This window comes from Mus caroli, chromosome X, assembly GCF_900094665.2.
Source record: "Mus caroli chromosome X, CAROLI_EIJ_v1.1, whole genome shotgun sequence".
Taxonomy (NCBI): Eukaryota; Metazoa; Chordata; class Mammalia; order Rodentia; family Muridae; genus Mus; species Mus caroli.
Window position 1 is genome coordinate 99,326,989 of NC_034589.1, and position 11,948 is coordinate 99,338,936.

An 11,948-nucleotide genomic window follows, 5' to 3' on the forward strand; every position below is an offset into this window, starting at 1 on the left:
GGGCCCCCAATGGAGGAGCTAGAGAAAGCACCCAAGGAACTAAAGGGAACTGCAACCCTATAGGTGGAACAACAATATGAACTAACCAGTACCCCAGAGCTCTTGTCTCTAGCTGCATATGTATCAAAAGATGGCCTAATAGGCCATCTTGAAAGAGAGGCCCATTGGACCTGCAAACTTTATATGCCCCAGTACAGGGGAACGCTAAGGCCAAAAAGGTGGAGTGGTTGTGTAGGGGAGTAGGGGGGTATGGGGGACTTTTGGTATAACATTGGAAATGTAAATGAGCTAAATACCTAATAAAAAATGGAAAAAAATCAGGCTGTAGGCTAACTTGCAGACTACTATCTCAATTAATGATTGATGGGGGAGTTCCCAATCTATTGTGGGTGTTGCCACCTCTGGGCTGGTGGTCCTGAGTTCTATAAGAAAGCAGGCTGAGAAAGCCATGTGGAGCAAGCCAGTAAGCAGCACTTCTCCATGGCCTCTGCATCAGCTCCTGCCTCCAGGTTCCCACCCGGTTTGAGTTCCTGTGTTGGCATCCCTCAATGGACTGGTGGCTTGGGATATGTTAGCAAAATAAACTGTTTTCTCCACAAGTTGCTTTTGATCATGGTGTTTCATCACAGCAATAATAATGCTAACTAATATAGCTGGGTATGCAGGCAAATGGCCAGGTTTGGCAGGGAGGGAGAAAGGGAGGGAGGGAGGGAGGGAGGGAGAGAGAGAGGAAGAAAGGAGAGGAGAGGGAGAAAGAGAGGAGAGGAGAGGAGAGGGAGGAGAGGACATTAAATATTACACCAAGAAGACATAGTCATCAGAGGAATATTAACTCCCTAAATAGGCAAAAGATCTGAGCAATTAGAACCAAAGACTATGCTTAATTGTGTAATTTAGGGTTTTAAAATTTAGGATGGTATTTATTGTCATTATGCCTTGTCTCTGACAACCTCTTTGCTGTAGCTGTAATGTTCACTGTTTTATTTTTCACATTTATACCAAAATATGTCCAAATGTGCTGACCATTTAAACTTGGAATGTTAGAGATTTATTATGAACATTCCAGGCCTACATTTTTCTAAGAGCCTGTTCTGTTTCTTATCAGCATTTCAGAAAAACCCACACATGCATGCCTACATCTTCTCCAAACTAAAACAAAACAAATAATCAGGCATGAAGGAAGCAGGCCAATGCCTGTAGTTTTGATTGTCTCCCCATGGATATTGATCAAATCATCACAGCTGTGACAGTGTCCTAATGGAAACAAGGCTTTTGGGAAAAACATCTTTGAATGTTGTAGGCTATATTTGGCTGCATGTTCTCTGGAAAACTTAACATACTTGAGGCTTATTTGCTTAAACTATAAAATGACAAAATAAAACAGATTTCATAGGGCTATTGGGAGGATTTGAATGAGATAAGCCGTAGAAGTGGCATGTCATTTGACAGCAGTTGTTCTGCAACATGGGTGCACTTTGAAAACATTATTATTAGTGTAGAAAACTAGGTCACAAAAGAAGACAATGCTTTAAAGTTCCATCTATATGAATTTTTAAAACATGAACAGGAAGCAGAATTGTAGTCATTAAGGGGTGGAGCAAAGACATAGTCAATAAGACAAATCAGCCACCTACTGATTGGCAAAAAACTTCAGTAACCCCACAGCTGATAGAGGGGTAATATCCTGATTGGCAAAAAACTTCAGTAACCCCACAGCTGATAGAGGGCTAATATCCAAAATATATAGAGAACTCAAGAAGTTAATCACCAAAAAAAACAAACAACCAATCAAAAAATGGAGGATAGAACTAAACCGAGAATTCACAATGGAGGAATCTCCAATGGCTGAGAAACACCTAAAGAAATGTTCAAAGTCCTTAGTGATCAGAGAAATGCAAATCAAAACAACCCTGAGATTCCACCTTACACCAGTCAGAATGGCTAAGATCAAAACCTCAGGTGACAGCACATGACTGGTACAACCACTCTAGAAATCAATCTGGAGGTTCCTCAGAAAATTGGAAATAAATCTACTTGAAGACCTAGCTATACCACTCTTGGAAGTATACCCAAAAGATGCCCCACCATGCCACAGGGGCACATGTTCCACTGTGTTCATAACAGCCTCATTTGTGATAGCCAGAAGCTGGAAACAACCCAGATGTCCTACAATAGAAGAATGGATACAGAAAATGTGGTTCATTTATACAATGGAATACTATTCAGCTATTAAGAACAAGGACATTCTGAATTTTGCAGGCAAATGGATGGAACTAGAAAATATCATCCTGAGTGAGGTAACTCAGATCGAAAAGGACATACATGGTATGTACTCACTAATAAGTGGATATTAGCAAAAAAAAAAAAATAAAATAAACATTTTTGAAGCAGTTCTTAGCCGTCTTTATTTCTTCTTTTGAGAACTCCCTGTTCAGATCCCTAGCCCATTTATGAATGGATCATTTTTGTTTGTTTTCTGAGTTCTTCGTACACTCTGAATATTAATCATCTGCCAGATACATAGTTGGCAAAAATTCTTTTTCACTCCATGGGCTACTTCTTCACTCAGTTGTTTCCTTAGCTGTGTAGAAGCTTTTTAGTTTTATGAGTCCCACATGTCAATTGCTGGCCTCATTACCTGAACAAATGAGATCCCATTGAGAAAGTCCATTCACACACCTATATTGTGTAGGGTAGTGACTATGTTTTCTTCTATCAGTTTCACTATTTCAGGTTTCACATTTAGGGTTTGGGTCTATTTGGAGTTAGTTTTTGTGCAACATGATAGATATTGTACCTGATTCCATTCCTCTGTATGTGGGTATCTATTTTTCCTAGCACCATTTGTTGAAGATGCTGTTTTTCCCCCAGTGTGCATTTTTTGGGCATTTTGATTGAATATTAATTAGATGGCCACAGTTACTCATGTTTGTTTCTTAAATTTTGTTTCACTGATCCATATACCTGCTTTTATGCCACCACCAAATTGCTTGTATTACTATGGCTCTGTAATATATCCCTCCTGCATTTTTCTCTTTTTCAGTGTTATTTCAGAGAATCAGGATCTTTCCTGGTTCTATATACATTTTAAGATAACTTTTTCCTATTTTTGTGAGGATTGAGATGGAGATGTTGATTGGGATTGCATAGAATCTATAAATGGCTTTTGGTAGAAAGCCATTTTCACATTCTATCTATCTGTGGTCATAGGGTGTCTTTCTGTTTTCTAGTGTCTTTATCTTTTTCTTCAGAGATGTAAAGTTTTTATTATGGAAGTCTTTCACCTCTTCAGTTAGGCTTATTCCTAAATATTTATTTTCTTTGAGGCTATTGTGATTGGGAGTGTGTCAATTATATCTTTGTCTATATGTTTGTTGTTGGTGTATAGAAAAGGTATTGATTACTGCAAGTTGCTTCTGTATCCTGCCATACTGGTGAAATTGTTGATCATTTCTAGATTTTTTTCTAGTAGAATTTTTGGGATTTCTTATGTATAATATTGCTTCAGGTTTTTCTGAATTTAGAATAATGTTGGCTGTAGTTTTTCTCATCTATAGCTTTTAAAATGTTCAAGTATGTTGTCTCTAGTCCTACTCTCTAAGAAATTTATTGTGAAGGTATGGTTGAATTCCACCAAAAGCTTTTTCTGTACCTATTGATATGATTAAATTTTTGTTGTGCCCACCTCGGCCGGCAAGGAAGACACAACTCGGTCGGATTCTTCTCAACAGCCTTTATTGCAGGAACGACTTGATGCTGCTACGGTGACCCCAGGCACCCAGGGAGGTCTGCTTATATGCACCCCAGCACAGGGAAAGGCTTCGTGTCCTCCTGGGATAGGTTGAACCGCTGTCACCTAATTAGCATGTACCCGCTGGGGAGGGGTTGGCGCCAGACTCGGGCTTATGCCTGCGCAGTGGTGTTGTTTAGGACAATGGGAGAGTTGGCTTTGTACATATTTTTATCTTTAAGTTTATTTTTAAAAGTGGATTACATTCATTGACTTGTGTTGTGGATGGGCCTGGTGCTATTCGTATGCTAATTCCACTCTCCTGGGAGGGGCTTTGGACAAGAAGTGAGTCAAACTCAGGTGACTTCTTTTGAGCAAATCCCCTAATGAATAAAGGAGCCAATCACTGGATGAGTAGGCTGGACTTGCAAGTTGGATGGAAGGAAGAGAGGAAGCAGGAGAAAGTTAAGTCTTTTTGGAATGGAGACAGAATAAGGGTAAGATGTAGCTGCTAGAGTTTCCTGGTATCATGGCGGATCTGCAAGGATTCGCCACTGGAGGAATTGGATTTTAATAAGGATTTTAACAAGATTAGGTTTTAGTTGTTGTGCCCAGAGATTGAGTTACCATTTTTTTCTGGACTAAGTTTGTGTTGCGTTTTCCTTTATGTGGCAGCTCATCTGGGTTCCAGAGAGAAAGGTATGGTGGCAAAGCGTGGATTTGCCAGATGTGCACCATGAAGGCTGTGGGGGGGATTTGAAGCACAGGGTTGGCATGGTAACGACCTGCCTGTGGGAACCTAGCGAGCTGGGTGGAGAGATTATGGAGTTCTGAGTCAGAGTCTCCATGAGATAAAAACAGGTCAGCTATTGCCCACCAGTGCTTGACCAGCCAAGCCGCCAGGGCAGAGGCACAACTGCGGGACATGCTAGTTTATTTCTTTTAATATTTCCTGCAACAGACTTGCATCTATTAAACCATCCCTGCATTTGTCAGATATACCTAATTTGGTCATAGTCTTTTTAATGTATGTCTGTATTCAGTTTGCTATGGCTTTTTGTTGTTGTGTCTTTTACCTGTTTTTGGTATTAGTGCAATACTGGTTTCATAGAAGGAGTTTAGACGTTCCCCTGTCTCTTCCCTCCCTTTCTTTTTTCTTTCTTTCTTTCTTTCTTTCTTTCTTTCTTTCTTTCTTTCTTTCTTTCTTTCTTTCTTTCAATAGTTTAAGGATTGGCTGTAGATCTTCTATGAAATTCTAGTAGAATTCTGCTGGGAATCCATCTGAGCATGGACATTTTTTAGTTGGAAGGCCTTTTATTCCTTCGTTATGGGCTGTTTGTTATGGGTCTGTTTAGGTTGTTGATCTCTTTTTGGTTTAATTTAGGTGGTTTGCAGAATCTGGAAATCTATCTATTTCCTTTAGCTTTCCAACCTAATGGAGTATAAGTTTTTAAAGTATTCCCTTATAACATTCTGAATTTCTTCAGTGTCTGTTGTAATGTTTCTCTATTCATTTCTGATTCGTTAGTTTAGGTCTTCTCCTTCCTTCTTTTGGTTAGTTGAGCCAAGCATCTGTCAACCTTATTTATCTTCTCAAAGAACCAGTTCTTAGATACATTGCTTCTTTCTGTTGTTTTCATTGTTTCTGTTTCATTAATTTTGGATCTTTTATTAGTTCTTGCCATCTAGTGGGTTTGGGTTTGACTTATTCTTGTTCTTCCAAATTTATGTTACATCATTAAGTCATTTATTTGTGCTCTTTATGATTTATTGTAGGCATTTAGAGATAAAAAGTTCCCATGTAGGGATAAGGCTGCTTTTAATAAGTCCCTAAAGTTTTGTTGTGTTGTGTTTTCATTTTCATTTGATTCCAAGGAATTTGTTATTTCTTTCTTGATTTCATTTTGATCCAATCAACATTCGATAATGGGTTGTTTAATCTCCATGAGCTGTATGCACTTACTAGAGATTTGTTTGCTGTTGGCTTTACCTTTTATTGTGTTGTGATGAGACAGGATGAATGGAGTTATTTCACGCTTTCTAAATTTGTTAAGATTTATTTTGTGTTTGGTGTTTGGGTGGAATACTCTGTAGGTGTCTGTTAAGTCAATTTGGTGTGTGATATTTAATTCTGAATATATGTTTAGAATAGCAATGCTTTCTTAATTAACTGTTCCCTTGATTAGAATGAAAAATTTTAAATCTCTTCTGATTACTTTTAGTTTGGAGTCTACTTTGTCAGATATTAGAATAGTAATGTCTTCTTGTTTCCTAGTCTCATTTGATTGGAGTATTTTGTTACTATAGCTCTTTAGAGTAACTTGAAACCAGTTATGATAATCCCTTCAGAATTTATTCTTTTTTTTTTAGTGTTTTTAATTGAAATGGAATTACATCACTTCCCCATATTTTTTTTGTCCCTCTGACCCTTCCCAGTTCCTTCCCTTGAATCGTTCTCATGCTCTCTTCACTCTCATGTTGATAGCTTCTCTCTCTCTCTCCCTCCCCCCTCTCTCTCTTATGTGTGTGTATATAAAAATCTCTATATACATATAATCTATGGAGTCTGTTTTTGTTTTTTATGCATATATAGTTTCAAGGCTGACCATTCTTCATTGAACAACTAACAAGGGGGCTCATCCCTGGGAGAAGTAGCAGCCTGTAATTTTGTGTAGGGGTGGGACCCTGTAAATTTCCACCTTCCACATTAACATGTCCATTGATACTGTTATTTTTTTTCAGTCTTTTTATGTAGCCATATCTAGGAGAGACCATGTAATAGCAGACTTCCTGGTATTCTGACTCTCACCATCTGCTCCACAAAGAGCAGATAAGTGGTCCTCTTTCTACACATCCTTACCAGCAGCCATTGTCAGTTGTTTTATTAATCTTTGTCATTTTTGACTGGGCTGAGTTGGAATCTCAAAGCCATTTTAATTGGTATTTCCCTGATAGCTAAGGAAAATGAACACTTTTTGAGGTGTTTCTTAGCCAGTTTTATTTCTTTCATTGAGAACTCTGTTTAGATCCCTAGCCCATTTTATGTGTGTTCTTTTCCTCTTTTAGTTTTTTATATTTTTCATATTAATCATCTATCAAGTATATAGTAGGCAAAGAAAGATTCTCTCATTCTGTTGGTTTCTTTTTCAATTAATTGTCGTCTTAGCTGTGCAGAAGATTTTTTTTTTTAAAATGAGGTCACAGTTATCAACTACTGTCCTTAATTCCTTGGAAAATGGAGTCCTGTTGAAAAAAATCCTTCCCTACACTGTATCTTAAAGGGTACTGCATATGTTTCCCTGTAGCATTTTTAGTGTTTTGGATTTCAAATTGAGGTCTTTGATCCACTTGGATCTAATTTTTGTGCAGGGTGAGGGATAAGAGTCTAATTTCGCTTTTCTGTACTGTTTTTTCCAGTTTTCTCAGCACCATTTATTAAAGATGCTGTCTTTTCTCCAGTTAATTTTTTTTTTTTGCCTCTTCACCAATTATCATATGGCTGTAGTTGTGAGTACTTGGATCTTCCATTTTATTCCCCCAGTCTACATGTCTGTTTTTGTACCAGTACCATATTGTTTTTATTACTATACTTATATCTTAGTTACTGTTCTATTGCCATGAAAAGACACCATGACCAAATGACCAAGGCTATATATATATATTTGCGTTTAATTGGGGGCTTGCTTACAGTTTCGGAGGGTTGGGTTAGTTCATGATCATCATGGCAGGAAACATGTTAGTAGGCATGGTACTGAAGCAGGCTCGCATCTTCTTGGAAAGATGGAGGAGTGGGAAGGAGGGGAAGAAGGGGAAGAAGGAGAGGGTGGACCTAGTATGGGCCTTTGAAACCTCAAAGTCCACCCCCAGTGACACACATCCTCCAACAAGGCCACACTTCCTAATCATTCCTAAACGGTCTACCAACTGGGAACCAGCCATTCAAACATATGGGCCTATGGGGGCCATCCTCATTCAAGCTACTGGAATCTTTATAATGTCTTGAAGTCTGGAATAACAATCCCTCCAGTATTATTATTCTTGTTCAGAATTCCTTTGCCTATCAAAGGTCTTTTCTGGTTCCATATGAAGCTTAGGATGTTTTTAAAATTTCTGTAAAAAATATTGTGGGTATTTTGGTTGCAATCGTGTTGACTATGTAAATTGCTTTTGGTACTATGGTTGTTTTCATAATATTAATTCTACCAATCAGAATTATTTTTTATTGGAGTTTCTTTGGCTATGAGTTGTCTTTTATGTTTACATATGAACATTTAAATTGCCTTTTGTATTTCTGTGAAGAATGGCATTAGGCTTTTGATTGGTATTGCATTGAACCTGTAGATTACATTTGGTAGGATGTCCATTTTCACAATATTGATTTTTCTAATTATGTGATAATGGTGTCTTCTTCAATTTTTAAGTGTTTTTAAAATTTTGCTTTAGAGGTCTTTGATTTTAGCTAGGCTTATTTCAATGCATTTTGTTTATTTTTAAGTCATTGTAAATGGGAATATTCCCTTCATTTATTCTGGGGGATGGGAGGTGGGTAGAGTCTCACATAGGCTAAGCTAGCCTCAAACTTAACATGTATCTGAGGATGATTTTGAACTTCTGATTTTAATGTCATTATTGCTGAGGGCTGGGATTGCAGACATGCACCATTATGCCCAGTTTTATGTGGAGTTGAGAACCAAACACGGGACTTCCTTCATACTAGGCAAACAATCAACCAATTAATCCACATGCCCAGATTTCCTTACCTAGCCCTCATTAATTTTGTTATCAGTATGTATGTAAGTGTATAGGAATGCTAGTGATTCTTGTATGTTTTATATCCTAGTATTTTGCTGAATATATTGTCAACTCTGTGGTCTGGTTAAGTCTTTGGGCTCTCTTATGTATAGACCCCCTATCAGTTGTAAATAAGGACACTTTTACTTCTTTGACTACTTATATCCCCTTTTTATTATTTCTCTTATATTAGTGCTCCAGGACTTAAATACACATATTGATTAGAAGTAGAGAGACTTGTCATGTTCTTGGTTTTGTGGGAATGCTTTGAGTATTTTCTCCATTTACTATAATGTTGGCTAAAGGTTTGTAATACATAGCCTTTATTTTGTTGAAATGAGAGCCCTACATCCATAGTCCTTCTAAAACTTTTATTGTGAAAGGATGTTAGATTTTGTCAAAGGCATTTTCTTCATTTATTTAGGTGACCATGTACCTTCTATCCTTGAGGTCATTGATGTGATAAATTACGTTTTTTTTTTAAGCTATGTATATTGGACCATTTCTCTTTTTTTCTAAAATGAAGCCAACTTGAGCATGGTAGATGATCGTTTGAGTGCTCTTGAATTGAGTTCACCATAAAATAATTGCATCTATCTTCATCAGGGAGATTTGTCTATTGTTTTCCTTTTTCTGTGTCTATCTTGTTTGGCTATCAGTGTAACTGTTTTCCTTTATATTTTATAGAAAACTTTGAGAACCATTGTTTTTCACTTGTCTTTACAGGCGAGCGTTGCAGAATTCTGTAGTGAATTCCACTATAGGTGGACTTTTTTTGTTTGTCTTTAGGTTTTAAAATTACTGTTTCAATCTTGTTGCATACTGTAGATATGTTTTAATCATTTATCTCACCTTGGTTTTACTTTGGTAGTTCAAATGCATATAGAAATTTATCTTAGTATTTTTTCTTTTTGCCATGATTAAATATCCTAACAAAAACAAGTTATGGGAATGGGAGTTTAACTTACAGTTCTAGGTTACAGTCTATCTTAGCAGGGGAATCAAGGCAGGGCTGGGGGAGGATACAGGGAACTTTTGGGATAGATTTGAAATGTAAATAAAGAAAATATCTAATAAAAATTTTGGTACCATGTGAAAAAAGTCAGTTAAAAAAAAGAACTAGAACTAGTTCTCTCCCTCCATCTGCCTCTTTTGATTATTTTATTCCCCCTTCTAAGTGAGATTTAAGCTTCCTTGCTTCTTTGGGTTTTCCTAGCTTCTTTGGGTCTGTGGAGTGTAGCATGGTACCTGTGTTTATGGCGAATACCCACTTTCCAGTGAATACATGTCATGCATGTCCTTTTAGGACTGAGTTATCTCACTCAGAATCTCTACAAGAAATGCAAGCATGGTGAATGGAGCAGAGACTGAGGGATTGGCCAACTAACCTGCCCAACTTGAGACCCATCCCATGGCCAAGCACCAGTCTCTGACACAACTAATGATAGTCTGTTATGCTTGCAGACAGGAGTCTAGCACAGCTGTCCTCTGAGAGGCTCCACCCCGCATCTGACTCAGACAGATGCAGAGACCCACAGTAGTGGGGACTCTTATGGAATAGTAGAGGGAAGGATTGTAGGCCTTGAAGGGGATAGGAACTCCACAGAAATAACAGCAGAATCAACTTACCTGGACCCTTGGGGCTCTCAGAGACTGAACCACCAGCCAAAGAACATACACAGACTGGACCTAGAACATACACAGAGTGGACCTAGGCTTCCTTGCATACATGTAGCAGATGTGCAGCTTGGTCCTCATGTGGGTCCTGAACAACTGGAATAGGAGTTATTCCAAATCTGTTGCCTGTCTTTGGGATATGTTTTTCTAGCTCGGCTGCCTTGTCAGGCCTCTGTGGGAGAGGACACGCCTAGACTTGCAGAGACTTGATGTGCTAGAGTTGGGGGATACCTAGGGAGCCTCCATCCACTGAGAGGAGAAGGAAAGGGGAGACAATAGGGAAGGATTGTGGGAAGGGGTGACTGGGAGGGGACAGTGATTTCGATGCAAAGTGAATAAGTAAAAATTCAAATTAAATTTTAAAAAACTAGAAACAGCTGGTCATATTACACATGCATGTTCAACTTGCTCTGTCCACTCATGTGTGGTCCAGGGTCTCCTACTAATGGACTGGTCTCACCCACAAGTAAGATAGGCATTTCCATATTAATTAACCCAATGAAGATAATGTTCCACAGGTATGCCCAGAGACCCATCTTCCAGGTGATTCTAGATTCTGTCAAGCCCACAGTTAACCTTTACAAGTCCACATCTTGTCAACTTGACACTCAAATGCACTACTTTTAAGCCATAACTTTCTACCTCTTGTGCTATAAGCCCATGACCATAATATACTGTAAAATTCAGTCCAACTTCAAAAGTCCTTGTAGTCTTTAACAATCCCCAAAATCTTAAAGACCAAAGTCTTTTAACTATGAGTTCCTCCAAAATTTTTAAAAATACAAGATATATACATGTACCACAGAATGGCTCAGAGTAAACAGTCTCATTTCAAAATGGAAGAACTGTGACAGCAAGAAATGATTATACGGAGTCAAAATCCTAAACCAGCTGGGCAAACATTACATTGCAACTCCATGTCTGACATCTGAGACTTGTTAAGTAAACCAACTGTGCCCCAAGGGGCTTGGCAGCCTCACCCCTCCAGCTCTATCCTTGTTGCCTTTCTCTGCAGGCACACCATAGTCTTGGCATCTTCACTACCCTGGGGTCTCTACTGAGATTTGGGCTTCACCTTCACAACTGCATACAATGGACTCTCAGGGTCTATTTGTAGGCATTCTGACCTTACTACATGCTGCTTGGCCTCAGCTGCTTTCCATGGCTCCCTAAATCGTGCACTATTCATGTCTTCAAATCTACTACTACATGAATACTGCTGGCAATCTCTGCTTCCATCTTGGGATAGAGCCTAACTCCCATCATGCAGACCACAACAGCTCTATTACCTTCTGTGTGGAGAGAAACCGTTTATTGGGGATTACTTTTAAGGATCAGGAAACCTCTTCAGGCCAGGCTTTCTTCCTTGAAATGAATGTGGTTCCTCAGGAGATAAAGCCTTCAAGGGGTTAGATTTTGCCCTTGGTATATCTTTCCTACCATTCCAGTGTGTTGCAGATATCTTTTCAGTGGAGCTGCTCTCTAACAACTACGGTTCTTTTCTCAGAACTAGATGGAATGTGTTCCTGTCTTGTAGTTTCTTCTGCCAAATAAACTAGTCCATTATCTCCAAATTCAGCTTCACACAGGTTCTCAGAACACAGAATGAAAACACATTCTTGGCGAAAATTTCACACAGATGGTCCCTGGAATTATCAGGACCTAGAAGTAGATAGTAAAGCCCCTGACCTCAGTTCCAAAAACGTCATGAGCCAGAGTTCTACTGTCTGTGTTTTCCATTATTCTTGTC